The sequence below is a fragment of the Nannospalax galili genome, unplaced genomic scaffold (assembly GCF_000622305.1).
Source record: "Nannospalax galili isolate Female #2095 unplaced genomic scaffold, S.galili_v1.0 scaffold104, whole genome shotgun sequence".
Taxonomy (NCBI): domain Eukaryota; kingdom Metazoa; phylum Chordata; class Mammalia; order Rodentia; family Spalacidae; genus Nannospalax; species Nannospalax galili.
This window is the reverse complement of record NW_008353596.1, coordinates 1,133,027-1,138,684: the sequence shown is the minus strand read 5'-3', so window position 1 is coordinate 1,138,684 and position 5,658 is coordinate 1,133,027. Positions and strand designations below refer to the sequence as shown.

General features: G+C 42.3%; 1 protein-coding gene across 1 annotated transcript in view; it reads right to left on the bottom strand.

The window, feature by feature from the left end:
• LOC103748181 (ran-binding protein 17) overlaps positions 1 to 5,658 on the bottom strand; it is a 100,824-nt gene that overhangs the window by 3,031 nt on the left and 92,135 nt on the right. The gene's annotated exons all lie outside the window — the stretch shown is intronic.

Below are 5,658 nucleotides of genomic sequence, written 5' to 3'. Positions count from 1 at the left end.
TTAATTTTTAAAACTAAGAACTATAGCCAACAAGTTATATTAATCAATTAATCATTAAATTTTACCTAAAAATATATGAAAATGGTGTTGATTAAAAAAAATTTAATCAAGCTCTTTTTAGGGGGAGAGGGGGCTGAAAATGTCCTTGCGCATGCTGGACACACCATCTACAATTTATATCCCCTGGCCTTTTTGTTTTTTAATTTGGAACAGGGTCTCACCAAATTACCTAGCCTGGCCTAGAACTCATTCTACAGCCGAGACATGCCTTGAACTTGTGATTCAACTGCTTAAACATTCGTTTCTATAATTTTGATAATTATTAACAAACTGTTCTCCACAGAATCAAAATCAAAATCATATAATCAAAATATAATCCTAATATGTTCCTGCCATTATACCTACTCACAACTGCCTACATGCATTCATTCATGTGTATAAATATGTATGCTGGCTAGTTTTTGTAAACTTGACACAAACTAGAGACAACTGGACAGAGGGAACCTCAGTTGAATAATCAGGCATGTGGCCAAGTCTATGAGGAATTTTCTTAATTGATAATTGAGGAGGAGAGCTCAATCCACCGTGGACGATACCGTATCTGGGCAGGTAGGCCTGGGCTGCATAAGGAAGGTAACTGAGCAAGCCAGCGCTCCTCCCCTGGTCTCTGCTTCAGCTCCTGCCTCCAGGTTCCTGCCTTGACTTCTCTGGATGATGAACTGTCATTAGGATATTATATAAACCATTTCCTCCCCAAAGTTGCTTTTAGTGTTTTATCACAGCCACAGAAAGCTAACTAGAACACTATGTATTCATATAGTCACTTAAAAAGGGGAAAAAATAAAAGCATAAAAGGACGTTTTAAAATAGTATATATTATTATTAATAGCATACTATAAAGAAACTCAAATTAAGTTAAATATACAAAGAATTCTGGATATGAAACTAGATTTTCTGGAAATCTAAAAACACATGGAGATTTTAAGTTAGATGTATGTTTTTTCTATGACCTGTTTGTTCTAGGTAATACTACAATACCTTTTAAAAAGCAGTATATTATCAAAGTGTTAAGAAAATATACCTTGATAATCATCTTTGCAGCAATTATTTCCTAGATTTATATTAAAATACATTTTTTAAATATTTTATTTATTATTTTTATTCCATGTGTACGAATGTATTGCCTGCGTGTACGTGAGGGCACCCGTGTCAAGCAATGCCACAGAGGTCAGAAGAGGGCTTCGGATTCCCCTGGAACTGGAGTTAAGGACGGTTCATAGCCGCCATGTGGGTGCTGGGAATCGAACCCAGGTCCTCTGCAAGAGCAGTCAATGCTCCCACCCACTGAACCATCTCTCCAGCCCCTAAAATACATTTTAAAAGTACTCTTCACAGGGCTGGAGAGATGGCTCAGCAGTTAAGAGCACTGACTGCTCCTGCAGAGGACCTGGGTTCGATTCCCAGCACCCATATGGCGGCCACGAACTGTCCTTAACCCCAGTTCCAGGGGAATCCTAAGCCCTCTTCTGATCTCCGTGGCATTGCATGACATGGGTGCACTCATGTACACGCAGGCAAAACACTCCTACACAAAATAAAAATAGTAAATAAAAAAAATTTTTTTAAGTACTCTTCACACCAGATGTGGTGCTGCATGCACTTAATCCCAGCACTTGGGAGGAAGAGGCAGGTGGGTCTCTGAGAGTTCAAGACCAGCATGGTCTACACAGTGAGTTCCAGGCCAGCTGGGGCTACAGGGAGACTGTGTCTCAAGAAACAAACAAAAAAGACTCTTCACTTGCCAAAATATCTTCAATGTTGCTAAGATTTATAAAAGTTACTCAAGAATTAGATTTAAGATCACTGCAAGAGGTTTGGGGTTTTATTCCTAAGAAGATGTGTTTATCATCTAATTTTGAGAGAAGGGACAAAGCTGAGGTTTGTTTTTTTTGTTTGTTTGTTTGGTTGGTTGGTTGGTTTTTTTGGTCTGTTTTGAAACAGGGTCTCCCAGTAGCCCCAGCTGGCCTGGAACTCACTATGTAGCCTCTGCCTCCCGAGTGCTAGGATTAAAGGCGTGCACCACCACGCCCAGCTCCAAAGCTGAGTTTTTGAAGTCCACGCATTAGTGAGTTAACAGATCACTGGTGTGCTTTTAAATTGTGTAAACTATCTCAATCATCTCTGGGCCCAAGTGAGTTTTTAAGCGATTGAAGGGGCTCATATCTTGTTTGTAAATTGTTTTTATTTTATTATTTTTATTTTATGTGTATGAGTGTATTGCCTGTAAGCACACCCCTGTCATGCAATGCCCGCAGAGGTCAGGAGAGAGCATTGGATTACCCTGGAAGTAGAGTTATGGACTGTTGTTAGCTGCCATATAGGTGCTGGGAACCAGGTCTGGGTCCTCTGCAAGAGCAACCAGTGCTCATAACCACTGAGCCAATTCTCCAGCCCGCTTGTAAATTCTTTAAAGTTCTTTGTAAACTCCATGTGCTTTCTCTTTACTCTTTAAGTATACATTCCCAAATACAACAAAAGTGTAAGAGCTAAAGACAGTTAAGAAGTTTGTTTGGGTATCTTTGCAATTCATAATAACCTAGTGATTCTCATTTGCCTGAGAGGAAAGATATCCCAATAGTAAAGCAGAAAAAGAACTCCCAGCATGGTGCATGATCCACTTGTCAAAAAAAATGTTGGTAGTACAGGTTTAGCCGCAAATGGCTGAAATCCAAAATAGCAATAGGTTAAAAAAAAGTATAGGTTTATTGCTGTTGAGCAAAACCCCACGGCAGTGCTCCAGAGTGTTTGGTACTCCATGCCACACCAGAGGCTCAGGTTCCTCAGCACTTCGCAATCTAAGATGGCTTCTTTATCCCTACCCATTAACTCCACATACGCTGCAAACATCACACTCATTGACATCAAATTGTACTAAACATAATCACTGAACCACACTGAGCTGCAAGACCATCTAGTAAATCTAGTCTTCATTTAGACTGTCATTTGCCAAGAGAAACATTTAGGTATTTTGTTGCTTATAGAAAAGGCAAGAAGATAAACAGGGGACAACTATCACTCTCTGCATTTTTTCAAAGACTTTTTTCCACCTCAAACAACTGCTTATGACCAGTACTTACATTTTATACACACACATCCACACCCAGAATATATGTAATATTCACTGCCAGTTTCAACTTACTGTCCTATATCTGTTTTTCCTTTTTATTGTTTTTGACAGGAAGCATAGAAGGAACAAAAAGCTACCTCATTAAATAGTTTTCCAAGTTATAGGCAAACCATTTTTTTTATGTGTATGTATGTATTGCTTCATGTAGGTAAGTGCACCTGTGTTGTGCAATGCCCGCAGAGGACAGAAGAGGCTGTTGGAGCCCCTGGAATTGGAGTCACAGACAGTTGTTAGCTGCCATGTGGGTTCTGGGATTCGAACCCGGGTCTTCTGCAAGAACAGCTAGTGTTCTTAACTGCTGAGCCATCTCTCCAGCCTTATAGGCACACCATTTAAAATAAAAAGAAATAGATACTGGAAAATTGTTTGGATTCTCCACTAAGCCAACAAACATTAAAGCATCCACTATGCTAAGTGTGTATTAGATGTGAGCAGGATATACATGTAGCCCTAACCCAATAGAAATTTAAAGATAATACAACAAGTAAATAGAATAAAGAATGCCAAGTTCTATATTATAATAAATGCTATAAAGAATTAATAAGGATTCCTAATATTATAGAATGGAACACTGCAAGGACAAAACACAGAAAGTAGTAGTAATCCAGAGAGAACAAAAAATGGATAATTTAAGGATTTTAAAATGTTCAATACTGCTACCCAACAATCATGGAAAGAGTCAAGGTAATGAGAAAATCAGGAACCACATCAGGAGGAGCCTGAGAAGCCATGTTGTTTTATTTCATTTAAAAAAATACATGAAATGCACTACAGGCCACCTTTACTCTGTGGAAAGACATGTGGGCAGAGGGGTACAAAATGCAGAGTTATCAAACCTTTAGCTTGAAGAAGTAGAACTATACTCTAAGAAAATATTATCAGCAGCAGCAGCAGCACTGTCACTGCCAAAACTGCACATGGGTAATAGGTCAGCAGTTAAAATCAAGATCTAACTACTGACATGAAGAATTTTAGAAAACCAGGAGAGAAGACCTTTACTCTATACAACCATCTCTGTGACCAATCTCTTGATATCACTGAGGAGGAAAGGATGAAACTAACAAACACAGAAAAGCTGGTTGATGCTTTCATGAACAAAGATTATATGCTTAGAAACATAAACCCTCTTGGAGACTGCCAAACAAGAGCTGGACAACATGCCATTCTGGGGAAAGGAGCTGTGTGTGTGTGTTGCATGCCACAGTGCATTCCTCATGTGTAAAACCTTCCTTAATGCAGTGAACTCTTGGAATAAGTCTTTTTGTGTGGCCAAGGGAGAGGACTAGAGTCACTGTGGATGACTAAGGCCCTCAGGAAAAAAATATTGTTGAGTTCTCAGGGAAGCCAGCTGTTCAGAAAGCTCTGGATAGACACAGTAAAGGCTCCTTCCTGCTAAGGAGAGGGAGGAAGGGAGAGGGAGGGAGAAGGAGGGAAAGGGAGGGAGACGGAGGATTAGGGAGAGGGAGGGAGGGATCGCACGCCCGCGCAAGAGAGAGAGAGAGAGAGAGAGAGAGAGAGAGAGAGAAAGAGACAAAGAGACAGAGAGAGAGACAGAGACAGAGACAGAGACAGACAGACAGACAGACAGACAGAGGGACGGACGGAGGGAGGGAGGCTGAGACAAAGACAGAGACAGCTCAGGCTTCAATAGACTGGCTTCTCTGAGTGTGAGTATGCTGTGTTCTGGAAGACACTCAGTGAAACAGAGAAGCAGCAGCAGGACCAGATGGACCTGAAGTGGCTGAACAGAAGCTGAAGATGGTTACAGAGGCAGCGCCCCATGAGCACCAGATCATGCTTATGTCACAGGATCTGATGTGACACCAAGAACAACTTCAGAGTGTGGAATAGATGTATAACCAAGAGGTATAAAAACCAAAACAGACTGCTATCCTCAGACCTCTTGGGGTAAGTCTATAGCGCAGCTCTCCACACCAGGACTCCCTAAGCCACATTCACCCTTCCATCCCTCCCGCCATTCTATACTCCTAGTTTGGGCCCTGTGCCATTCCTAGTCTTGGGGCCCCAGACACCTGGGGAACCAATACTGCTTCCTGATCCTTCTAACCCAGACAAACTCAGTCCCTTTCTTGGGCTCCAGGAGCACCGCTTCTGGTCCTGGCCCCACTCTCACCTCTCTCTGCTTCCCTGGGCCTGCACCACCTGCTAACTCTCCTAGACTGCACTACTATCCTCAGGCCCCTTGGGGTAAGTCTATAGCCCAGCTCTCCGCACCAGGACTCCCTAAGCCCCATTCACCCTTCCATCCCCCCACCCCCACCCCACCATTCTATACTCCTAGTTTGTGCCCTGCGCCATTCCTAGTCTTGGGGCCCCAGACACCTGGGGAACCAATACTGCTTCCTGATCCTTCTAACCCAGACAAACTCAGTCCCTTTCTTGGGCTCCAGGAGCACCGCTTCTGGTCCTGGCCCCGCCCTCACCTCCCTCTACTTCCCTGGTCCTGCAAC